The 27,027-nt window shown below is 45.9% G+C and overlaps 1 protein-coding gene and 2 long non-coding RNA genes across 3 annotated transcripts in view; 1 reads left to right on the top strand and 2 right to left on the bottom strand.

Annotated features, from left to right (window-relative positions):
* LOC147747705 (complement factor H-like) overlaps positions 1-27,027 on the bottom strand; it is a 1,041,560-nt gene that overhangs the window by 504,209 nt on the left and 510,324 nt on the right. The window lies entirely within an intron of this gene.
* Positions 3,377-3,826, bottom strand: LOC147747707 (uncharacterized). The gene is made up of 3 exons (XR_015308367.1): positions 3,699-3,826; positions 3,512-3,606; positions 3,377-3,427 (listed from the first exon to the last, which is right to left on the bottom strand). It is a non-coding gene; the product is annotated as an uncharacterized LOC147747707 (long non-coding RNA).
* Positions 5,661-6,132, top strand: LOC147747706 (uncharacterized). The gene is made up of 3 exons (XR_015308368.1): positions 5,661-5,754; positions 5,839-5,904; positions 5,997-6,132. It is a non-coding gene; the product is annotated as an uncharacterized LOC147747706 (long non-coding RNA).

Genomic DNA, 27,027 nt, shown 5'->3' with positions numbered 1-27,027 from the left:
TCGATCTCCATTTCCTCAATTAGTGGTGCTGTAAGTGCACAACGTAGTAAATGTCGGCAGCACACATCCTTCACTTCATCTGGCATTAGCATTCCCAGTATCGCCTCCTCCACCCCCCACAGACATTTGAAGTCTGCAGTTTGGGACTTCTTTAGTGTTAGCCCAACAAGGGAAAACATAGCCATTTGTACCATTTGTAAGCTTCGAGTTAGTCGTGGTAAGCTTGGTACCAACTATGGTACCGGAGGCCAAAGAGGTCATCTTGAGAGACAGCACACTGTCAAATGGCATGCGCACCTAAAGGAGATCAAGGCAGTCCGAATTGCAAGTCAACAAATTGTACCTGTTGATGTTTCATCTGAGGATGACGAGGAGGAAGAAGCGTCAAACATTTCTTCACTTACACCCAGTACCCCTGTCAGCAGCACACCCCCTGCAAGATATATGAGCCACACTAAGAGTGTGGGAGAGAGTGAGACACCAATGCGAAAAACCATTAGAAGCATGTTGTTTTCAGATGCGCCATTTGAACGCAACCACCCAACGGCTCGTCTGTATAACACTAAGCTGGCTAAGAATGCTAGGGCTGGACCTTCTTCCTTTTTCTTTTGTCGAAGGGGTGGATTTTATTGAATTAGTGCCAATGCTCCGCCCTAAATGGAAGGTTCCTAGCCGGTTCTATTTTGCCAGAGTTGCGGTTCCAGCACTACATGAAGATGTGCTGGAGGTGATAGGGGCAGCTTTGCAGAAGAGTGCTGTTCACACTATACATCTGACAACAGACATGTGGACCAGTTGCCAAGCCGTTGATTACATGTGCATCACTGCACACTGGGTCTCTTTTTCAGGGGTTAAAGCAAAGCTAACCGCAGGTGTTGACTCTGACAACGTTTTTAAAGCTGCTCGGAAACATGCAACACTAGCCATGTTTGCCATGGAGAAAAGTCATACAGGAGAAAACATTTTGCATGAGTTTAACGCAAAGGTCTTTCAATGGCTGTCCCCAAGAAAACGCATGACTGGTTATGTGTCCACGATAATGGCGTCAATGTATTTAAGGCAATGGATAAGGGTAACTATTCCAGAGTGCCGTGTTTGGCGCACTTTATAAACCTGGTTGTTAAAAAATTCTTGAGTGAAGAAAGTCCAGTGTGGGAGTTACTGACCACCTGCCGAAGAACGTGCACACATTTCAACCATTCTTTTAAGGCCCGGAAGCAGCTGAGGTGCCTGCAACATGAACCTAAACTGCCAGTGAAAGCACTCATCCAGGAGGTGGTAACACGTTGGAACTCAACCTTCTACATGCTTGAGCGTCTGTATGAGCAGTACGCGGTAGTCGATCAGTATTTCTTTACACTGGGTACACCTAAGATGGACCTGAGGATACAGGTGGAGAAATGGAAGCTAGTTAAAAGCCTGACAGACATGCTTCGTCCTTTTGAGGTCTTAACGCGTGCAGTCAGCAGGGAGGACTGTAATTTGGGAAAAGCTATCCCATTGTTGCGCATGCTAGAGCACCAACTGAAGGCGGTGTCTTCTACATTTCAAAAAGATGGAAAGCAACAAGCATTTGAGTTGGCGGAGAAGTTATTACAGCGCCTACTTTGCGATGAACGTCATCAAAAGATCCACACAGAACAGCATTACATTTGTGCTACTATTCTGGATCCACGGTACACAAAGGCAGTGGTAGGCAGAGTATTCTTTCCTTTTGATGACGCAGATGTTACAAAGTACAAACATTGGCTAGCTGTGTCAGCCAGTCGGTTTGAAAGAGAACGGCAGGAAATTGAAGGAAAAGGCAGTACATCAGCATCAGCAGGCCATCCGGAGTAAAAAAAAAAACACTTCTGCATCTGTGGCTGAAGCAGAAGTGAGCGATTTTCCCTCTCAGCCGTTAAAGACACCAGCAACCATATCATCTGCACCAGACACAACAGTAACATTGTGTGAAGAAGAGGATTGGCTAACTCAGCTTGGGTTTGCTTCTCAAAAGGTCCCAGAAAAAAGTAAGCAAAGTGGAGGAATCCTGGAGAACCTTGAGTCGATGGTGCAGGACTATCTGAATGACTCAACAGAGGACTTTGCTCATGATGACCCATTGGCGTATTGGCATGGGAAAAGAGATGTGTGGCCAGAGATCACCAACCTGGCTATAAATTACTTGTCTTGCCCACTCGCAAGCGTGTCTTCTTGAACTTGTTTTCAGTGCTGCTGGTGGCATTGTAACTTCCAAAAGGACCCAGCTCTCGCCCCAAAATGTGGAGAGGTTAACAATGATCAAGATGAATCAGCACCTCATACCACCAGATTACAAAATACGAGAATGCAGGCAGGAAGAAGAAGAGGAGGACAACAACTTAGATGAGGGAAGTTCGTCTCTGTTAAATGACCTACTCCCGTCTGAATTCGCAGAGTTTGAGGACGAGCTCTTCTTCCCTGACACCGAGCCCTGAAAATGAGTCAATGAATCACTAACTTTCTTTTTCGTCCTTATTCACTTTTATTCCTGTGTGTCTGTCTTTCTTTGTTTTGCAAAATCTATATAAAAAAAACTTTAATCACCTAATCACAAAAACAAGCCCATCAGCAGAACTGTCTTCACCTATTTGCTTATTGATTTGAAGGTGCCGCAGTCTGCATTCCTCAGGTTCACAAGTTCACAAGAACATGCTCCTCTATCCTCCTCCTCCAGACTCCTATTTCCCTCAATTTTATACAAAAACAATGGTCTAGTATTTTTGCTCAAGACAGATAAATCAAGTGATTATTTAAACCTTCTCTTAGTTATGGGACATGTCCAACAGATCAGCCCAATCCATTCAATGTTTTTTTATACAAAAAAGCAACAGCAGTAATTCTAGATTACGGGGCAATTTTAATTCATTGCATTCATGGCTATCTCAATATAAGAACTTTTGGTTGCCCAAAGAAGAATGTGCAGAAAATTGAAATGTAGAGTGCTTAATAGAGAAGAAGAAAAAGAGCATAGAATAATATTTACAATTTTGTATATACACGCAGTAAATTAGCACAATAGACAATTTCTTGATGACTTGGCGTGTAGTGTAGATTCTAAACACAATTTACATTAAATGGAGACATTGCTTCCAAACTTATATTGCACTATAAAGTGTGTTACACCATCCAGGACGAAAATTATAAAGCGTTGACGTTTGGACTCGGCCTTTAGGCAAGTTAGACCCTGGCCATGCGAGTCTTCATCAGGACTACAAGTTTGGGCAGCCAGAGGAGTAGCACAAGCCCTGAAACAAAGTGAATATATGTATCAAGCTGTTGCACTAAATTTGCGATCATTCAAGTATCGCAGTACACCATGGTAAGGAAATTAGCTTACCCAATGGTAGTGGAGGACAAGGTGGCAATATCTTCACTCTTGTTCCAAGGATTAGGGAATTAATACCTAAAAACATAACAAGGTGGTCATTTGACCGATTCTATGATAATTCACAGTTACTGCTCCAGCCTAGTATGTACATATCATTACCTTTTTCGTAAGGTGGAGCTGATTTATTTACTCATCCAGGTATAGCAGGCTCAAGGTCTCTGCTTACTCGATTTCCATAAAGATTAGAATTGGTCCTGTTTTTAAGACAGAACCAATATTGTTTTAATCCAGAGGAAAGTGCATTAGCACTTAGTATACATATTACAATTTCTGAATTAAATCTTACCCGTTATATAACGGCCAGTCAGCCCATTAAGTCGACCGGCTGAAGGATTGTGCCGTAGTTCGATAGGGTGAGATTGATTCAGCCCTTCAAGTTCCAATAAGAAACGACTCCCTAGAGGTACAACAGAGTTTGGGTCACTACAAGGGGCATACTTAAAAGGATGAAAATTTGGGGTTGATTCAAATCTCAACCGCACTCACCAAGTTAGTCCAAAATAGATCCCAAGCGCTCGGCGTTCAGCTCGGAAGGTGTCTACATGTTAAGTTCAGAACACAGTGGTATAGAAAACGGACTATATCCAAAGCTTGCCGGGAAGGGAGGGACTAAATGCCGAAAATCAGAGACACAGGAGCTTATAACAGCGTTACATTCTCAATCCAAAAGATACTTTTAGTATAATTCAAGGCATTGTGGAAACTGCACGTTCATGGATAGTTTTAAAGGAAACACGGAAAAACCTTTTCCATTCGGAATAACGTGTCGGCCATTTTGGATTGGTACCGAGATCGGTGTTAGTACATTACAGATACAGTTTTCGGGGGAAATCATTTGTAGTGGATCGTTGTCCCTACTTTGCAGACCATCTATGTTCATTACAATGGATTAGACATATTCTCATCGTATATTTTCTGTATGTGGGTCAAACGACACAAAGAGTTAAATGTAGAATTCTACAGCATTGCAGTTGCATTAGATGTAAAACACCAGGAGCACCCCTGGTGGAACATTTCACCACTTTCGGACATGACTGTAATAGCCTTAGAGGGTGGGTGATAGAGAAAGTGACCCGTCATGTACGGGGTGGTGACTTTGGAAATGTACTCAATCTAAGAGAGTGTAAGTGGATATACTCCCTTAATACTGTGAATCAAGGACTAAACGAACAGGAGGAAATAAACAGACAGGTGTCTCTCCTGAAAGTTTAGTAATGTGAATGTGAGGATCTTGATCACTAGTTAATGATCTGAATCATGAAGACTGTACTGTTGGGATAAGATATGACACACGATTTCTGGGTTGTCAACGATTAGATATAAATGTATATATCTGAATGTGTCTTTCTTGAATCAGTGCAACAAGTCTGTTATGACCCTGTGAATTTTGTGTCCTTTATGTATTGGATATTGTTATACAGATGAGAATTACTAATTATGGTGGCTCTCTGCTGCATATATACAAATATTTAATTCGATAAATTTTGCAAAAATTTCTTGAATTTTTTTTTTATAAGGTTGTCACTAAACATACGATGAGAATATGTCTAATCCATTGTAATGAACATAGATGGTCTACAAAGTAGGGATAACGATCCACTACAAATGATTTCCCCCGAAAACTGTATCTGTAATGTACTAACACCAATCTCGGTACCAATCCAAAATGGCCGACAAGCTATCCTGAATGGAAAAGGTTTTTCCGTTTTTCCTTTAAATCTATCCATGAACGTCCAGTTTCCACAATGCCTTGAATGATACTAAAAGTATCTTTTGGATTGAGAATGTAACGCTGTTATAAGCCCCCGTGCCTCTGATTTTCGGCATTTAGTCCCTCCCTTCCCGGCAAGCTTTGGATATAGTCCGTTTTCTATATCCACGGTGTTCTGAACTGAACGTGTAGACACCTTCCGAGCTGAACGCCGAGCACTTGGGATCTATTTTGGACTAACTTGGTGAGTGCGGTTGAGATTTGAATCAACCCCCATTTTTCGTCCTTTTAAGTATGCCCCTTGTAGTGACCCAAACTCTGTTGTACCTCTAGGGAGTCGTTTCCTATTGGAACTTGAAGGGCTGAATCAATCTCACCCTATGGATCTACGGCACAATCCTTCAGCCGGTCGACTTAATGGGCTGACTGGCCGTTATATAACGGGTAAGATTCAATTCAGAAATTTTAATATGTATACTAAGTGCTAATGCACTTTCCTCTGGATTAAAACAATATTGGTTCTTTCTTAAAAACAGGACCAATTCTAATCTTTATGGAAATCGAGTAAGCAGAGACCTTGAGCCTGCTATACCTGGATGAGTAAATAAATCAGCTCCACCTTACGAAAAAGGTAATGATATGTACATACTAGGCTGGAGCAGTAACTGTGAATTATCATAGAATCGGTCAAATGACCACCTTGTTATGTTTTTAGGTATTAATTCCCTAATCCTTGGAACAAGAGTGAAGATATTGCCACCTTGTCCTCCACTACCATTGGGTAAGCTAATTTCCTTACCATGGTGTACTGCGATACTTGAATGATCGCAAATTTAGTGCAACAGCTTGATACATATATTCACTTTGTTTCAGGGCTTGTGCTACTCCTCTGGCTGCCCAAACTTGTAGTCCTGATGAAGACTCGCATGGCCAGGGTCTAACTTGCCTAAAGGCCCCAAGAAGAGTTGAAACGTCAACGCTTTATAATTTTTGTCCTGGATGGTGTAACACACTTTATAGTGCAATATAAGTTTGGAAGCAATGTCTCCATTTAATGTAAATTGTGTTTAGAATCTACATTACACGCCAGGTCATCAAGAAATTGTCTATTGTGCGAATTTACTGCGTGTACATACAAAATTGTAAATATTATTCTATGCTCTTTTTCTTCTTCTCTATTAAGCACTCTACATTTTAATTTTCTGCACATTCTTCTTTGGGCAACCAAAAGTTCTTATATTGAGATAGCCATGAATGCAATGAATTAAAATTGCCCCGTAATCTAGAATTACTGCTGTTGCTTTTTTGTATAAAAAACATTGAATGGATTGGGCTGATCTGTTGGACATGTCCCATAACTAAGAGAAGGTTTAAATAATCACTTGATTTATCTGTCTTGAGCAAAAATACTAGTCTGAGACCATTGTTTTTGTATAACATTCATCACCCAGGTCTTTTGACTCTTTGGGTTACCCCATTCTCTTAATGGTTTCCTATTTCCCTCAAAGCAGATGGCTGGATTACGCCCAATGAAGAAAGACTCTGCACTTGTGGGGGTGTTCTACTTCTTTGCAGGTGAGTTGACGGGTCTGGGGCATTGCTGTGATGGTCTATTACCGGATAAAAGGGGGTTGGAGAAAATCGGAGAAGGAAAAGCTTTTGCGCTTTTGATCACTTGCCTGTCTTTGGGGTGCTGTTTGGGGGGCTTCCAGGTTTTTGTGGGTGGGTTTTGGGGTCTGGGAGCACTGCTGGCACAGTCTAATGTTGATTGCATTTGTTTTTCAGGAAATCCAGGGTGGAATAGGGGATTTAGGGCCTAGCTGCACAGCGTATTTGGACTGAATGGAAAGTAGTAGGCCCATTTTTGCTTTTTGCCTGTTTGGGGGTGTTCTGCTTTTTTGCGGGTGGCTGCAGGGGTCTGGGGGCATACCTCGGAAGGTCGAATTTCAGAATCAAGTGTTTTGGACCAAATCCATGGTGAAATGTTTTTTGCGTTTTTGCTCACTTGCCTGTGTTTGGAGTGCTGTTTGGGGGGCTTCCAGGTTTTTGTGGGTGGGTTTTCGGGTCTGGGAGCACTGCTGGCACAGTCTAATGTTGATTGCATTTGTTTTTCAGGAAATCCATGGTGGAAAAGGGGAGTTAGGGCCTAGCTGCACAGCGTATTTGGACTGAATGGAAGGTAGTAGGCCCATTTTTGCTTTTTGCCTGTTTGGGGGTGTTCTGCTTTTTTGCGGGTGGCTGCAGGGGTCTGGGGGTATACCTCGGAAGGTCTAATATCGGAGTCAAGTATTTTGGACCAAATCAATGGTGAAATGTTTTTTGCGTTTTTGCTCACTTGCCTGTGTTTGGGGTGCTGTTTGGGGGGCTTCCATGTTTTTTTGGGTGGATTTTGGGGTCTGGGAGCACTGCTGGCACAGTCTAATGTTGATTGCATTTGTTTTTCAGGAAATCCATGGTGGAAAAGGGGAGTTAGGGCCTATCTACACAGTGTATTTGGACTGAATGGAAGGTAGTAGGCCCATTTTTGCTTTTTGCCTGTTTGGTGGTGTTCTGCTTTTTTGCGGGTGGATCCCGGACGGCTACAAGATCATCCGAAAGGACCGCATCAACCAAACAGGAGGAGGCATCGCCATCGGCCATAAGAACACCATCCGCATCACAACCAGCTCCGACGATAACCTTGCTAACGCCGAACACCTTCACTTCCAGATCCACACCAACCCCAAGACCACACTCAGAGGCACCCTCATCTACAGACCACCAGGACCCCGCACACAATTCAGTGAAGACATCACTGACTTCATCAGCCCACATGCCCTCACCTCCGAGAACTACATTCTACTAGGAGACCTCAACTTCCATTTGGAAAAGAAAAATGACAGCAACACCACCTCCCTTCTGGACAACCTGAACAATCTCGGACTCAAACAACTTGTTGACACCCCCACCCACCTTGCCGGACACACGCTTGACCCTATCTTCACCTCCAGCAAGCACAACTCCTTCGATCACACCACAGCCCTCCCTTGGACGGACCACAGCTGCGTTCACTTCAGCTACAAAAAGACCACGACCCACAAAACCCCCCACATCCTATTCCTCGAAGAAACTGGAACAAAATCACCACCGACCAGCTCTTCACTTCGCTCCACTAAAACCCCCCTGCCGTATCATCGGACCCAAACCAAGCAGCCACCAACCTCACACAATGGATCACCCACAGCGCAGACGAACTAGCACCCTTGAAGAACCATCTTTTCAAGCAAAGTATCAAAAAAGCCCCCTGGTTCAACAATGACCTTAAGAAATCCAAGAAGATCTGTCGGACTCTCGAGACAGCCTGGAGAAAAAACCCAACCACTGACAACCTGGCCACCTTCAAGAACGCCACCCGCATACACCACCAACTGATCCGATCCACCAAGAAATCAGCATTCAAGAATCAACTTTACAATAATGCCCAAAATAGCAAGGAACTATTCAACATCGTCAAAGAATTTACCAACCCCACCGCCGGCACCAACGACATCACTCCCTCCCAAGACCTCTGCGACTCTCTATCCTCATTCTTCTACAACAAAATTGCCGATATACATAACAGCTTTGAAAACCAGTCCGAACACCAGCCCACTCCACCCACCTCCGAACCAAAACTGCACTCTAACAACCTTTGCGCCTGGAACCCAATCACCACCGAAGACACCATCCGCCTTATGAACTCCATCCACTCAGGATCGCCAACCGACCCATGCCCCCACCACATTTTCAACAAAGCAGACTCCATCATCGCACCCCATCTCCGCAATGTCATCAACTGTTCCTTCAACTCCGCTACCTTCCCAGAAAGCTGGAAACATACCGAACTCAGCGCCCTCCTGAAGAAACCCACAGCAGACCCCACTGAACTTAAGAACTACCGCCCCATCTCGCTCCTCCCATTCCCTGCCAAAGTCATTAAGAAAGCCGTCAACAGTCAACTCGCCGCCTTCCTCGAATCCAACAAATCCCTCGACCCTTCACAGTCCGGCTTCCGAGCCAAACACAGCACCAAAACCATCCTCATCGCAGCAACAGACGACATTCGAACACTACTGGACAACGGAGAAACAGTTGCCCTCATCCTACTCGACCTCTCCGCAGCCTTCAACACAGTCTGTCATAGCACCCTCATACAACGCCTCAGCAACATCGGAATACAAGGAAAGGCATTGGACTGGATCATCTCGTTCCTCGCCGGAAGAACCCAGAGAGTCCGCCTCCCCCCTTTTAGATCAGAGGCCACCGAAGTCATCTGCGGCGTACCACAAGGATCATCACTCAGTCCCACCCTCTTCAACGTATACATGAGTCCCCTCGCATCCATTGCACGCCAACACAACCTCAACATTATCTCCTATGCAGATGACACTCAGCTGATCCTATCCCTCACCAAAGACCCAAACACCGCCAAAACCAACCTACAGGAAGGGATGAAAGACGTAGCCGAGTGGATGAAGAACAGCCGTCTATAACTAAACTCGGACAAAACGGAAGTCCTCATCTTAGGATCATCCCCCTCTGCCTGGGACGACTCTTAGTGGCCACCAGCCCTGGGAACCGCACCCAGACCTACGGATCACGCACGTAACCTTGGCTTCATCCTGGACTCCTCCCTCTCGATGACCAGACAAGCCAACTCCGTCTCATCATCATGCTTTAACATCCTACGCATGCTCAAAAAAATATTCCGTTGGATCCCACCGAAACAAGAAAAACGGTCACCCACGCACTGGTCACCAGCCGACTGGACTACGAAACACCCTCTACGCCGGAACCACAGCCAAACTACAGAAAAAACTCCAACGAATCCAAAACGCCTATGCCAGACTCATATTGGACATCCCTCGGCAAGCTCACATTTCTGACCCCCTCAAAGACCTCCATTGGCTCCCCGTCAACAAGAGAATAACGTTCCGCCTCCTCACCCACGCACACAAAGCCCTCTACGACCAAGGACCCGATTGCCTCAAAACGCGACTGTCCTTCTACATCGCCTCCCGCCAACTACGATCGTCCAATCAAGCCCTCGCCGCTATTCCGCGCATCCATAAATCCACCATGGGGGGAAGATCCTTCTCCTACTTAGCGGCCAAAACCTGGAATTCTCTCCCCACCCACCTCCGCCTTACACAGAAGCACCTCGCCTTCAGAAAGCAACTAAAAACTTGGATATTCGATAAGTAAAGCATCCGCCCTCCCTCAAGTGCCTTGAGACCCTCTGGGTGAGTAGTGCACTATACAAATCTCCGAACTTGAACTTGAACTAGGGGTATACCTCGGAAGGTGTAATATTGGAATCAAGTGTTTTGGACCAAATCCATGGTGAAAAAGGTTTTGCGTTTTTGCTCACTTGCCTATCTTTGGGGTGCTGTTTGGGGGGCTTCCAGGTTTTTGTGGGTGGGTTTTGGGGTCTGGGAGCACTGCTGGCACAGTCTAATGTTGATTGCATTTGTTTTTCAGGAAATCCATGGTGGAAAAGGGGAGTTGGGGCCTAGCTGCAGAGCGCATTTGGACTGAATTCCAGGTAGGCCCAAAGTTTTCTAAGTGTGGCTTTTCCCGGGTTTTGCCTTTTGGCTTGTTGGGGGGGTTAAACTTGTTTTCGCCCGGGTTGAGAGTTCTGGGACCATTGCTGGGAAGGTCTAATACCCGGAAGAAGGGGTTTTGGAGACAATCCCTGGGGAAAAGGTTTTTTGCATTTTCTGAGATTTCGCTCACTCTACTGTTTTCGGGGGGCTGTTTGTGGGGGTTCCTGGTGTTTGTGGGGGGGTTTGTGAGTTTTGGAGCAATGGTGGGTATGGATACTTTTGCTTGCTTGCAAGTTGTTTGAATACAATCCATGGTGGGTAAGGGGGGATTTGGGCCTACTTTACTTTCGAAGTACGTGTTGTCACCATTTTCTACTAGGCCTCGTTTTTGGAGATCTGATTGGGGGTCTTCTACATTTTTGCGATTGGGTTTAGTAAGGGTCTGGGAGCACTGCTGGGAAGGTCTAATTTTGTTCTAAAACACAGTTTACAGTACACCTAGATTGAGGGGAAAGATCCGCTAACTTAATTCGCCCATACTTATTTATCCTTCAAAAGGAGACTCAGACAGAGTACGCACTTTCAAAAATATTGTACTGTCTATTAGGAAACTCAAAGTGTGACTTTCTGCACTACACAGCGTACATACCTTATATTTATTTGTCAGTGGTATTCTAATATCACTTCCTGTTTTTCCATCAATAATTACAGGCCGGGTTTCAGGCTGTGCAATGGGAAAAAAAGGATGAAGTCATGCTTCACATTAGTGAGCCGCAATTCAGCAGCCGCCAGGCAGGCAGTGGACAGGGTGTCTTCTGGTCACCAACATTGATGGACGGAGCATCAGATGGAATGGAGGAGTCCCGCTAATAAGAGGAATGGTTGGATGCATGCAACTTACCAAATTCAATAGGACAACTACAACGACATACAGATACAGTATCCGCTCTTTTTTAATTATCTTTTAAGTAATGTTATTGCTGTGAACTTCTATGAGTGTGACTCTGAATTTCTTTGATCTCTGCTACTAAATTCATCCCTACAGCCATTGTATAGGTTTTACTTCTGCTATTTTTAAACCTAATTTAATGTAAGAAGTGTTTCTCTGAGTGCAGAGATAGGCAAGTGAAAACGCATAATTATTACTGCAGCCCTGTACTGCCGCATTCTTTCATTCACAGTTGTCAAAAGTACTACTTACTTTTCAGTAACCATGCATGCCGTAGTGCATGCACTTCCTTTATGTCACTTAAAAGATTTATGGATAGCTTTGTACCCAAAGATTTGTTTATCTTCAATTATTGTTTGTCCATGCTGTGCTTTTTTTTTCTTCTCTCAACAAAACTTTCCCAAAAACCCCCATTCCCATCCATTTTCTAAACCCTAACCCTCTTCCCCCAGGCTGTATGGTTTTGATTGATGTGTGACTAAATGACAGCAATAATTCCACACACTTGCTGGGGTGGATAAGGTCATAGCAACAGGCTAGTAAAGGAATCTGAGGATATATTCTTACTCAGATTGACACAGACCCATGACTATTGGCAAATGAAAGCAGATTTTCATGTGCGCCATCAACTTGATTGATCATCAAGAACATCCTCCTCCTAGACGTGGCAAAGGACTACGCTGCTGTGTCCTTCACCTTCAGTACTATTTCTTGTAGTAGTAGCCAATGTCAAAGAAATTTAACGCAAGTAGTAGTTATACTTTCAATACTTTACCATTTGTTAGGCTACATTGTGGCACTGTTCTAGTGTACTGTCACCTGCTATATTCTCTATCGTACCGTTCTAATGCTACGGTAAGGACAAACAAGGTTTCATTTTCTTTTTTTTCAGATGCTGCAACTGCCACTGTGTAACACCACTAGTACCACTGCAATGATGACATTTCATCCGCCCAGGATTGCCAACCTTAATCGCCATTTCCCGTGCAGCCAGCCCTGTGCCTAGCCCTATTTCCAAACACAAATTAGAGGTAAGATAAGCGTTTTGGGGGAGGTAGTATAATGGAGTATTAGGAGAGACGAGAGTCTGACGGTAGTACTAGTAAAGTCCTAGGACTATTGAATTCACTTACTCTGTGAGAGGCACTTAGTTTTGAAAACATTTGGGCAATTACACAACTTGAATCAAGATACCACTTAAGTTTCAGGAAAACAAACTTACTGTTAAACCCCCACCCACCAGCCTCAAAAGCAGTAAAAAAAACATGTATGCTAAGATAAAGTTTAAAGTATATTTATATCCCTAACAAAAATAATCGTCGCAAGACCCAACCCACCCCCACTCCCTAACCCCAACGAATGTCCGTGAAAAGTCCAAAAAAGTAAAAAAAAACAACTCCCAATTCCCACCCCCAGAAGTCTTTAAAAAAGGGGCAAGGGACAGTCTCCTCCTACTGCTGGCTGCTGTTGACTTTTCGGGCCAGGTCGGCATGCTCCTTGCCGAGGGTCTCGAGCAGGGTTTTGGTGTTGAGCAGCTCCTGCTCGAGGTAGTACACCCTGAGTGAAAGGCGGTGCAACCTTTTTTTGGTACTGCTGTGGGGGGCAGCTGATTTTTTTGCTGCTCGGCGGTGGCGGGTGACTGCGGTACCCCGGTTCCATACCGCTGGAGACCTGCTGCACTGACTGGCTGACCCAGGGAGCGCGGAGGAGGATGCAGGTGTTGCCGTAGATGTTGTCGACGTACTCTGCGTGTCCTCCTCCTCCTGGGCCAACAGCCGCCGATATTCGGCGAGAGTCACCTCCAGCCTTCTTTGCCGGGCCCTTTTAGCCACCTCCTTCCGTTTTGGTTTGGAAGGAGCATCTATATGAAGAAAGAAAGACATAGATTAACACAAAATGATTCAGCAGAAAGTTGTGTCACAGTAGAACTAGCATCTTGCAAGCACAGTACATAACTATTGTGGCCAGTATCTATCTAACCTCCCACTTCTTCATCCTTGCTCTAACATTAGTGGGAGTTTAAGGAATCAAGTCTACGAGCACTATGGACTCACTCCATTAGAGTCGACTATGACAGTACACCAGTCTTATTCTTCTTCTTCTCTCTTGTTTAGCAAAATTGGTACATTAACTTCTGCAAGCCGGCATAATGCCAGTGCAGTCAACTTGCACCTGAGAAAAACAGACGCCCGCCATGATGAGTGAGACAGACTTGCGTTACTGTACCAGTCCAGTACATGCAGGTGGTGATGCTATTACTTTTACTTTTATATTACGGGTGGCACTGAGAATACTGTTACAAGGGCTACTGCTTAATTAATTTAACTTTCACCCTACAGTGCCAATGAATACTAGAAAAGGAAAATGAAGAAGATAAATAATCTGATTATCTATCACTGTACATGGTATGTATTTTACTTACATATGGGATGACTTTAGATGCTTTGCTTTTTATTGAGTGAACAGTGATAAATCCACACATGAATGACCAAGTTCTACTAAACTTATTAACAGAGGTAGTGAGTGGCCATCGTAATAGCCGGATATATGCTGTGCTTGCAATACAAACTACTGCTACTATTAATGGTAGTATTTGGACAAAATTAATTTAAAACTTCTTTTCCTTGCCTTTCCTACACTGGGACGGACGTGCGGGTGCGGTGTTACATGCTCTTCAAAGTAACACTTAGTTCATCCAGTGACCGTCTACTCTCTCTAGATACACATATGCTATCTAAGAGTCAGATAGTACCATGATCCAGGCATCCATCCATTCAAACTATATGTCAATCATTCTTCTTCAAGTCTCTCATCTGGACAAACCTTACGTTTTCTCACGGGAAAACAACCTTTTCATTTTATTTGGGAAACCGCAAGCCATACATCCGTGCTTGACTTGCATTTGAATTTCAACCAAAGGATTTATTGCGCACACATACAGTTTCTATTTCACCCATTCTTGCTTCATCCTATACCCAGCCATGCATCATATTCCTTCCCAGCCACCTCGGGCATCAATCAAAGACGTATCATTCTTCTTTGTCGGTCATCATTACTTTTAACTTGCTCGTCCTGCCACACTTACTTACACCCTTCTTTCGCTTTTCGTTCATCCCATCCATCAAGTTCACCTCAGATCTGATTTGGATTCTCGAAAAAAAAATCACCGCTGAGTTGAAGTAAATTTAGAGGAGGTTACTACCTGGTTGATAAAAACTTTGTTCTAAATTTGAAAGTCTGCTTAACAGTATAGTAACTTAACTGTTGAACATACATACTACACCCGTGCAGAGAACACCCTCTGTAGTCTGCAATCTCAATAAGTAAGGAATATAAGAGCTTACCACTGCCCGCCACTACCGTGGCAACCCGAGCAGCAGTTTCCTCAGGCACTTGCACCGCTTCCTCCCCAGAAGTGTCCTTCTCCACCTCCGCGCTGGGCCCGACACCAGATGTTCCACCTACAAAGTACATTTAAGAATGTTAGATGTCATAGACATACAACACTCGAAATGTGAATACAGAAACCAATCTAATAATTTGTGACTGTCTACTCTAAAGTAAAAATGTCCCTTTTTCCAGGGAAAGGTGTTGTCTTGCTGCACTTTTTGGCACAACTGATGAATGCTTGCTTTTTAACACACACCATTTTTCTCATAACAGACAGAAGCTTCACTTCTAAGAACACGAGCAAGATCAGATCATCATCACTAGGACGGAGTGACCAACGATTTAGCACCAAAAAGAAAAATTAAAGTTCAAACCAGGCGAGGGCTCGGCTCGCCCACAATAAATGTGTGAAATAAATCACTAAGCACTTTCCATTTCTAATGTAAGTGAAATGTAAATGATGATACTTGTAAAGCGCACTGTTACCCCATCTCGGGATGTCCTGGCGCTGAAGACCGCTGGGGAACCCGTCCTGGCTTTCCCTGTGAGATGGTCCCTTCTGGGTATCTCCAAGGTGAAACCAGGCATCCCTGGCGTCTGTGGGGGGCCATTGTAGAGATGAGGCAAGCTTAATGCCCAGAGTTGCCGAGTGTGATCCCTGGTTAGAGTAGGCACCGAGGCGAGAATTATCGAGTCCGTTGACCCAGGTCCACGACCCTGCCGCGTCGGGAATTGAACCCTGGTCCCGGGCCGTTCTCTGCTTCCGGGTCTGCTGCCTCTAACCAGTGAGCCACACCACTCCACAACTGTTTATGTCTTATGACAAGCTTGATTTTAATACATGTTTTTAACTTTAATAAAGCTTTAAAACTTAAATAGACTCTGTGCTTGTTGGTCAAGAGTGACTGAGCAAAAGGTTTTGCAATTTGCAAGCATGAGTCCGTGCCTTTGACACTTCTGGACTCTGACTCCGTACTCTTGTCCTGCGTTGGATAATCATCATTGGGGATCAATCATCGATGAATTCGGGAGCTAAATGACTCTGCCACACTATCTAGTCAGTCTGATATCACAGAGGTATGTGGAAAGTCTACCTGTGCCTGTTATAATTGATAAACAATGCACTATTTAGTGTCCATAGTTCTGTTTGTGCAGATTTGTCCCTGCAACAGTAGTAGTATGGATTGTCCTCCTATCCAAACCAAAAGTAAAGTAGTATCTTATTCTTTCTTGGTGGTCATTCACATTTTATTGTTGGTAATTGTCAAAGCATAAACATTTAGAAGACTTGAAAAGACATTATGAACAATCTCAGAGGACTGCACTCAGTGCATAGAGCTATTGCTGACTAGAATGGGAGTTTTGTTTAACACCTTTTGCCAAATGTGCAATCTTAGTAAGCTACACAGACAGACTAATAAGAATAATCTAGTAATACCACAGAGAGTCGTAGTAGAGGCAGGATAAGAATTTAGATACTGTCTACAAGAAGATCAAAGACGATTTAGAAAAAATCGAATGAGGAACGCTAGGAAAAAATAGGTACTCTATATTAAAATTAAAACTTACCGGGGCCAGCAAAGGAGCCCTCGCCTGATTGATCCTGGCCTTGTAGAGCAGCAGCAGCCAATACCCCCTCCTCCTCTGTCCTCTTGCCCCTGGGGGGAGCTGTTGTACAACATGAAAGAAAGAAAGACCCGAAAACATGGATGATTGTTGTCAACCAAATGAAACATTTCAAAAGAACAAGAACAAAATATTTTGGCGAAATAGCAAATAGACAATTATTCCACGGGATATATTGACCTATCTTATGTGGCCTACTACGATATTAGTATTGCTTGATTTGCGGAGTGTTGACTTGGAAAGTTATGTAACTCACTAAAACTACTTAAAAGGTTTGCCTAGGACTGGCAGGCAGCAGTCCGCAGCATGCGAAGTGACAGACAAACTCCATCGTGATTGCAGATCAGTGACAACACAAAAAAGTTTCCTGCTACATTAACCAGTCATTAAAATACTCAAACTATCAATCCACCACCACTATTTCTTCTTATTGGCAGGTGTACAAAGGAAGGACGGGACTTGAGTCTGTAGGGGAAGATTTACAAGCCCCTTGCTGCTCTTTTTCTCCGTTGTTGCGTGACTTTTGTGACGCAGCGGCAGAACAAAAGAGGCGCCATGGTGCGGCGTATATTAAAAACGTGACACATATGGGAGATGCATCATGTTGTAAAGCCCTGCGCCAACAGGGGGCGTTCCGGTGCAAGGGATGGCGTTCCTGAGCAGGAACGCATCCTAAAAGTGGCTGAGGAAAATCTACAAGATTTCAATCAGTCACTTTTAGGACAATGATGCGTCACTCAAATCCTGCGCCTGCTTGAAGCAGACGTACGGCTTGATGCAGCATTGGGGAGATAGGGCACCCCAGAGCATTGCTGGAGCTGCGCCATCGTTGCGACGCAACTCCAGCAATGCGCCACCTTTACGGCACAGATGCGTAACGCTTCGGTGACGTTTTGGGCCCATGGTGCGCCGCATTGTAAATACGCCACACCATGGGTGGTGGTGGCATGGCGCAAAATTACTGGCGCATCCCTGCTACTTTGCAGGTATGCGCCGGTAATTGCAAATCTGCCCCTTAGTGTCTAGCATTACGCAGTTCTGTAAACTACACTCATACATAATTTCTCAGGCCAATAAAATGAACACAAAATCGAAAACAAATAAGCATAGTAGCAACGCTACTGAGAAGGAGAGCAGTGCACCTGAAATGCACAGAAGAGTTTGAAATATAATTTACCTACAATGTAATCGGCAGCATTATTGCTCTTGGTAAAAAACAAAAATGTGCAATATAATAACACACAGAGCAGGAGTAGAGTAGAGATGAAATAGCTTCTACTACTCACCAAGCCCGGGGATCTCGATGCCGAGCAGGTCGAGCAAGTCGCGTTCCCGGTCCAGGAGATCCGTCCAACGGTGGGTGGCCTGGTTGTAGGTGCGCCGGACCCGAGAGTGAGAATACATGGCCTGGCAAACCTTCTCCCACCGCTTCCGGCGCTCCCGGAGCCCGTAGCCGCTTGCGATCTTGCCGCCTGCCATGATGGTCCTGGGGTGGCGGCGCTGTACATAGAAGACTAGTGCGGCCACCTTCTCCGCGCTGAAGATCTCCCGTGGCATCACTAGCTTCCCCCTCAAACGCCCGCACGGGAGCCGGGCACGGGGTGCGGGACCCTTCCCCTTCTCGGGCTGCTTCCTGGCTCCCTTTACCATGGTCTGAGCAGAAAGGAAGGTAAATAATAAATAAGAAATAGAATAGGGAAGAAGAAAAGAAAAGAGTTTAAAAAAGTAGTTTAAAATTAACTAAAAGTAGCAGAAAACACAAAAATATAGAGCTAGAATAATAGAGGGATAGATAATAAGTGAAATAGAGCCAACAAAACGTTAAACAAGCAAAGGATGGCAGAGATTGAGAGAGGATACAGAAAGCATGCCCAGAACCATAGCAATGAATGAAAAGCAAGATGGCCTCGCCCGTTCACGACCACGTGGGTAAGTTCGCGCGAGATTTCCCCCGCGATCACACGCAAACTTGTAGTAGCGAGCCGCACACTTTGTGAGATTACACATAGCGCCCGGAAACAGAAATACGTCACGCAAACAAGATAGCCGCGCCCATGTACGACCGCTAGGTTAACTTCGACTCGTTGCACTACCAGCGGCTTGCGAAAACGCAAAAAAACACGCGAACTAACACGCCGCAAAAAAACAAATTGCATATTCGCACACATTCCCGGCTTCCGAATTCGATCTCGTGCAAATTCGTGCCCCGCGAATCCCGCGAAATTGCAGAAAAACGATTTTTGCAAAACTGAAAGCACTCAGCAGGTGCAAAAGTTCAAGCTCATCATTAGTAACCATTCCCTGTAGTGCTTCCTGAGGGGCCCCTCCAGAGTTCAGTGGCCTACTTGCAACTATTCTATGACCCTGCTCTGACCCTCACAGCAGGCTCAGAGAATAGCTACAAGTATGCCACAAAGGTCCTGTTATAAAAAATTACACTGCAACAGAAAGCAATTACAGATAAGGAAGCAGGTGCCAGACTGGAAGTTCAAATTCAGTGACACATTAATCAACCCCTAATTCATTCATGTCAGTTGAGGCAGGGCAGGTGTGCTAACGAATTTTGCAAAACTGAAAGCACTTAGCAGGTGCAAAAGTTCAAGCTCATCATTAATCAGGAAGTACTTACAGCTAAGGAAGCAGGTGCCATCTCAAATTCAGTGACACATTAATCAGCCCCAAATTAATTCATGTCAGTTGAGGCAGGGCAGGTGTGCTTTTCCCCCCATAATCTACAGTGATGAACCAGAGGGTGGCAGTGATGTACCAGAGGGTGGCATGGGTGAGACAGAGGGTGGCAGTGGTGAAACAGAGGGTGCTGTGATGAACCAGACGTAGAAACAACATGGTCGCGACCGTTGCGACCCGACAAGTAAGTTCGCGTTTGCGAACTGGCAGAAACCCTTGCAAACACACAAAAAAAATCCACAAATTCGCGAAAGTTTGCGGATTTGTGCGGAATGCGAATTCGTGAATACGCAAATTCGCGAATCGCCCATTCACCCATGCTTACTGGAAACCCACCTTCGAAAGTAGGCTCTTGAAGAGGGTGACTGACTGTTACCTTTGTATTATATTGAGGTGTTGTCTGTGGATGTGTTTTTGAGGAGCGACAAAAAGAGCCCCGATTGGATGGAGACTGCAGAGCTCCCACAGATTTAGCGATATCTTTGTCCTTTTTCATCTTCTCTAAGGAAGTGTCTACCACAGGACCAAATAAATGCTCTTTGTCAGTGGGTAGATTTAAAATAGAAGCCTGGATTTTGGGTTTAAACCCTGAAATTCTGAGCCAGGTGGGTCTCCTTAGCAAGACAAAGGTGCACGAGCTGCAGTGACAGCTGCATCTAAAGCGCACCGAATGGAGGTGTTAGAAATGTTTTTCCCTTCCTGAAATAGGCTGTGTGCCTTGGCCTTATGTTTCTCTGGTAAAAATTGGACCAATTTCTCCAATACGTCATAATGCGCTCTATCATATCCGGCTAAAAAAGCCTGCCTATTGGCAATACACCAGTGATTGGCAGCTTGCACAGCTTCTATTTTGCCAGAGGCATCTCTCTATTTAGATTCCTTGTCAGGAGGAGGGGCCTATCCTGAGGGTTTTAGGTTTGCCCTTTTACGGGCATTAAAAACTACTAGTGGTATTTGACCCTTGATGTAAACTGGATCTGTAGGTGCTGGTTTATACTTCTTGTCTACCCTTGGTGTTTAAATGTAATGTAAATGTAAATTGATACTTATATAGCGCACTACTCACCCGCAAGGGTCTCAAGGCGCTTGTACGAATACCGCTGTGGAAACCATCCTGGCTTTCCCTGTGAGGCGCCCACTCCTGGGCACCCCCAAGGTGGAGGCCACGCATCCTTAGCGTTGTGGGGGCCGTTGTGGAGATTAAGCAAGCTATTGCCTAGAGTTGCAGAGTGGGACTCCATGATTGGAATAGTCACCGAGGCAAGATTTATCAGGTTCCTGGAATTTTGAGCTTAAGATCCGCCGAGGCGGAGAATTGAACCCTGGTCTCGGGCTAGACCTCCTCATCAGGGTCTGCCGCTCCAACCATTGAGCCACAAGGATTCTTGCAGGCACAGGATCTTTAAAAATATTGTCTACATGTTTGAGCATACCCTTAAGCATGGGAAGTGTATGAGTGGATTTTTGTGAAGAGCTTAAACTTTGAAACAAAAAATCTTCTTTGTGAAGCTGTACTCCATTACATTGAGCAGCGCAATTTAATAATTCTATGTACCCTAAATTGTCATCTGGTGGAGAGGGGTTTGAAGAGTATAAGTCTGGGTCATTGTCCGTGTTTGGATCTGTATTATAATCATTCCAGTGATCAGGACTATTGTCATGTGGTCCATCCCCATCCCCATCATCCTGGTTGTCAGGTGATTGTGGTGAATTTGTGGGTGATACAAGCAAATTTGAGTTAGGTGGGGAGGAAGGTGTTAGAGAAGGAGGAGAAGGATTAGTGGCAACAATATTCCCCTAAAGAGGAATGTGGTAAGTGTCCTCGGACTCTGGCCTCCGTTTAACTGACAATTTTGCATGAATATGTCCAGTTTTAGGATTATTGACTGATTGTTTTCGTTTTGGGTCTGTGTTGGAAGGCGTGACATCTAAAAAATGCTTCTTGGATGGAGTGGGAGTTGCTTTCTTTTTCTGTGGCAAAATCTTTGGAGCCGCTGTTTTTGGATCAGAAGCTGTTTTCGGTTTCGGCATCGACAACAAGAACTTGCTTCAATTTTTGGTGCCGAATGTTTTGGCTCAGTGCCCAAATGGGGCCGACTGGATCCTGAGCCGGAAGGCATTGGTATTTGTTGCAGAGCTGAACCCGAATGTGAGGCATTGGAAACCTGTTCCCGGTGCTGACATGGCTTAACAGTTCGGGCTGGACTGTTCCTATGAGGCACGGGGTCAGACTGATTTGCATATGGCCATGTCTGAACGGGAGTGGTGGAGTGAGCTAAAGAATGATGATTGATTAAACCCAGATCAGTTGACTGGGGGTGAGTGTTTGATTTGCTCCAACGTTCCGTCCATCATCCCATTTGGTATCACTTTGTTCGCCCTAAGTTGGCAGGGAATACCCAGACGTGGGCCCCTTGCTCACTTTGCCACTGGATTCAAGCTAGCCTGGCTGATGATGGCTGATTAGCCAGAAACCAGTCCCAGGATACTTGTTTCCGGTCCAGGGAAGACATGGCTTGTCACTTCGGGCTGGACTGTTCCCATGAGGCACAGGGTCAGAATGATTTGCATATGGCCATGTCTGAACTGGGGTGGTGGAGTGAGCTAGAGAATGATGATGGATTAAACCCAGATCAGTTGACTGGGGGTGAGCGTTTGATTTGCTCCAACGCTCCATCAATCATCCCCTTTGGTATAGCTTTGTTCGCCCTAAGTTGGCAGGGTATGCCCAGACGTGGGCCCCTTGCTCACTTTGCCACTGGAATCAAGCTAGCCTGGCTGATGATGGCTGATTAGCGAGAAACCGGTCCCCGGATAGTTGTTTCCGGTCCAGGGAAGACATGGCTTGTCAGTTCGGGCTGGACTGTTCCCATGAGGCACAGGGTCAGAATGATTTGCATATGGCCATGTCTGAACAGGGGTGGTGGTGGATTAAGCTAAAGAATGATGATTGATTAAAACCAGATCAGTTGACTGGGGTGAGTGTTTGATTTGCTCCAACGCTCCGTCCATCATCCCCTTTGGTATCGCTTTGTTTGTCTAAAGTTGGCAGGGTGTGCCCAGAGGAGGGTCCCTTGCTCACTTTGCCACTGGATTCAAGCTAGCCTGTTTGATGATGGCTGATTAGCCAGAAACCGGTCCCAGGAAACTTGTTTCAGGTCCAGAGAAGACATGGCTTGGCAGTTTGGGCTGGGCTGTTCCCATGAGGCACAGGGCCAGAATGATTTGCATATGGCCATGTCTGAATTGGGGTGGTGGAATGAGCTAAAGAATGATGATGGATTAAACCCAGATCAGTTGACTGGGGGGGAGTGTTTGATTTGCTCCAATGCTCTGTCCATCATCCCCTTTGTTATCGCTTTGTTTACCCTAAATTTGCAGGGTAATATGCCCAGACGTGGGTCCCTTACTCACTTTGCCACTGGATTCAAGCTAGCCTGGCTGATGACGGCAGATTAGCCATTAACCGGTCCCAGGAAGCTTGTTTCGGGTCCAGGTAAGACATGGCTTGGCAGTTCGGGCTGGACTCTTCCCATGAGGCACAGGGTCAGACTGATTTGCATATGGCCATGTCTGAACTGGAGTGGTGGAGTGAGCTAAAGAATGATGATTGATTAAACCCGGATCAGTTGACTGGGGTTGAGGGTTTGATTTGCTCCAACGTTCCGTCCATTATCCCCTTTGGTACTGCTTTGTTTGCCCTAAATTGGCAGGGTAATATGCCCAGACTTGGGTCCCTTGCTCACTTTGCAACTGGAATCAAGCTAGCCTGGCTCATAATGGCTTATAAGCCAGAAACCGGTCCCAGGATACTTGTTTCCGGTCCAGGGAAGACATGGCTCGTCAGTTCGGGCTGGACTGTTCCCATGAGGCACAGGGTCAGACTGATTTGCATATGACCATGTCTGAACTGGGGTGGTGGAGTGAGCTAAAGAATGATGATCGGTTAAACCAAGATCAGTTGACTGGGGGTGAGTGTTTGATTTGCTCCAACGTTCCGTCCAGCATCCCCTTTGGTATCGCTTTGTTCGCCTAAAGTTACCAGGGTATGCCCAGAGGTGGGTCCCTTGCTCACTTTGCCACTGAATTCAAGCTAGCCTGGTTGATGACGCCTGAATAGCCAGAAACCGGTCACAGGAAATTTGTTTCATGTACAGAGACGACATGGCTTGGCAGTTTGTGCTGGGCTGTTCCCATGAGGCACAGGGTCAGAATGATTTGCGAATGGCCATGTCTGAATTGGGGTGATGGAGTGAGGTAAATAATGATGATGGTTTAAACCCAGATCAGTTGACTGGGGATTAGTGTTTGATTTGCTCCAACGCTCCGTCCATCATCCCCTTCGGTATCGCTTTGTTCGCCCTAAGTTGGCAGGGAATGCCCTGAAGTGAATGAATGTGTCTTGTAAACATGGCTTGTCAGTTCGGGCTGGACTGTTCCCATGAGGCACAGGGTCAGACCGATTTGCATATGGCCATGTCTGAACTGGGGTGGTGGAGTGAGCTAAGGAATGATGATGGATTAAACCCAGATCAGTTGACTGGGGGTAAGTGTTTGATTAGCTCCAACGCTCCGTCCATTATCCCCTTTGGTATTGCTTTGTTCGCCCTAAATTGGCAGGGTAATATGCCCAGACATGGGTCCCTTGCTCATTTTGCAACTGGATTCAAGCTAGCCATGCTGATGATGGCTGATTAGCCAGAAACCAGTCCCAGGATACTTGTTTCCGGTCCAGGGATGACATGGCTTGTCAGTTCGGGCTGGACTGTTCCCATGAGGCACAGGGTCAGAATGATTTGCATATGGCCTTGTGTGAACTGGGGTGGTGGAGTGAGCTAAAGAATGATGATGGATTAAACCCAGATCAGTTGACTGGGGGTGAGCGTTTGATGTGCTCCAACGCTCCATCTATCATCCCCTTTGGTATAGCTTTGTTCGCCCTAAGTTGGCAGGGTATGCCCGGACGTGGGCCCCTTGCTCACTTTTCCACTGGAATCAAGCTAGCCTGGCTGATGATGGCTAATCAGCGAGAAACCGGTCCCCGGATACTTGTTTCCGGTCCAAGAAAGACATGGCTTGTCAGTTCGGGCTGGACTGTTCCCATGAGGCACAGGGTCAGACTCATTTGCATATGGCCATGTCTGAACTGGGGTGGTGCAGTGAGCTAAAGAATGATGATGGATTAAACCCAGATCAGTTGACTGGGGTTGAGTGTTTTATTTGCTTCAACGCTCCATCCATCATCCCCTTTGGTATCGCTTTGTTCGCCCTAAGTTGGCAGGGTATGCCCAGACGTGGGCCCCTTGCTAACTTTGCCACTGGAATCAAGCTAGCCTGGCTGATGATGGCTGATTAGCGAGAAACCGGTCCCCGAATACTTGTTTCCGGTCCAGGGAAGACATGGCTTGTCAGTTCGGGCTGGACTGATCCCATGAGGCACAGTGTCCGACTCATTTGCATATGGCCATGTCTGAACTGGGGTGGTGCAGTGAGCTAAAGAATGATGATGGATTAAACCCAGATCAGTTGACTGGGGTTGAGTGTTAGATTTGCTCTAACGCTCCATTCATCATTCCCTTTGGTATCGCTTTGTTTGCCCTATATTGGCAGGGTAATATGCCCAGACATAGGTCCCTTGCTCACTTTGCCACTGGATTCAAGCTAGCCTGGCTGATGATGGCTGATTAGCCAGAAACCAGTCCCAGGATACTTGTTTCCGGTCCAGGGAAGACATGGCTTGTCAGTTCGGGCTGGACTGTTCCCATGAGGCACAGGGTCAGAATGATTTGCATATGGCCATGTCTGAACTGGGGTGGTGGAGTGAGCTAACGAATGATGATGGATTAAACCCAGATCAGTTGACTGGGGGTGAGCGTTTGATTTGCTCCAACGCTCCATCCATCAACCCCTTTGGTATCGCTTTGTTCGCCTTAAGTTGGCAGGGTATGCCCAGACGTGGGCCCCTTGCTCACTTTGCCACTGGATTCAAGCTAGCCTGGCTGATGATGGCTGATTAGCGAGAAACTGGTCCCCGGATACTTGTTTCCGGTCCAGGGAAGACATGGCTTGTCAGTTCGGGCTGAACTGTTCCCATGAGGCACAGCGTCAGACTCATTTGCATATGGCCATGTCTGAACTGGGGTGGTGCAGTGAGCTAAAGAATGATGATGGATTAAACCCAGATCAAATGACTGGGGTTGAGTGTTAGATTTGCTCCAACGCTCCATTCATCATTCCCTTTGGTATCGCTTTGTTCGCACTAAATTGGCAGGGTAATATGCCCAGATGTAGGTCCCTTGCTCACTTTGCCACTGGATTCAAGCTAGCCTGGTTGATGACGGCTGACTAGCCAGAAACTGGTCGCAGGAAACTTGTTTCAGGTCCAGGGAAGACATGGCTTGGCAGTTTGGGCTGGGCTGTTCCCATGAGGCACAGGGTCAGAATGATTTGCATATGGCCATGTCTGAATTGGGGTGGTGGAGTGAGCCAAAGAATGATGATGGATTAAACCCATATCAGTTGACTGGGGGTGAGTGTTTGATTTGCTCCAACGCTCTGTCCATCATCCCCTGTGGTATCGGTTTGTTCGCCCTAAGTTGGCAGGGTATGCCCAGACGTGGGCCCCTTGCTCACTTTGCCAGTGGAATCAAGCTAGCCTGGCTGATGATGGCTGATTAGCGAGAAACCGGTCCCAGGATAATTGTTTCCAGTCCAGGGAAGACATGGCTTGTCAGTTCGGGCTGGACTGTTCCCATGAGGCAATGGTCAGACTGATTTGCATATGGCCATGTCTGAACTGGGGTGGTGGAGTGAGCTAAAGAATGATGATGGATTAAACCCAGATCAGTTGACTGGGGGTGAGCGTTTGATTTGCTCCAACGCTCCATCCATCATCCCCTTTGGTATCGCTTCGTTCGCCTTAAGTTGGCAGGGTATGCCCAGACGTGGGCCCCTTGCTCACTTTGCCACTGGAATCAAGCTAGCCTGGCTGATGATCGCTGATTAGCGAGAAATGGGTCCCCGGATACTTGTTTCCGGTCCAGGGAAGACATGGCTTGTCAGTTCGGGCTGGACTGTTCCCATGAGGCACAGGGTCAGACTCATTTGCATGTGGCCATGTCGGAACTGGGGTGGTGCAGTGAGCTAAAGAATGATGATGGATTAAACACAGATCAGTTGACTGGGGTTGAGTGTTAGATTTGCTCCAACGCTCCATTCATCATTCCCTTTGGTATCGCTTTGTTCGCCCTAAATTGGCAGGGTAATATGCCCAGATGTAGGTCCCTTGCTCACTTTGCCACTGGATTCAAGCTAGCCTGGTTGATGACGGCTGATTAGCCATTAACCGGTCCCAGGATGCTTGTTTCGGGTCCAGGGAAGACATGGCTTGGCAGTTAGGGCTGGACTGTTCCCTTTAGGCACAGGGTCAGACTGATTTGCATATGGCCATGTCTGTACTGGAGTGGTGGAGTGAGCTAAAGAATGATGATGGATTAAACCCCAGATTAGTTGACTTGGGGTTAGTGTTTTATTTGCTCCAACGCTCCGTCCATCATCCACTTTGGTATCGCTTTGTTTGCCCTAAATTGGCAGGGTATGCCCAGACGTGAGTCCCTTGCTCACTTTGCCACTGGATTCAAGCTAGCCTGGATGATGACGGCTGATTAGCCAGAATCCGGTCTCAGGA

Source organism: Lissotriton vulgaris, chromosome 1_1, assembly GCF_964263255.1.
Source record: "Lissotriton vulgaris chromosome 1_1, aLisVul1.2, whole genome shotgun sequence".
NCBI classification, from domain to species: domain Eukaryota; kingdom Metazoa; phylum Chordata; class Amphibia; order Caudata; family Salamandridae; genus Lissotriton; species Lissotriton vulgaris.
This window is presented reverse-complemented; position numbering and strand designations above follow the sequence as displayed.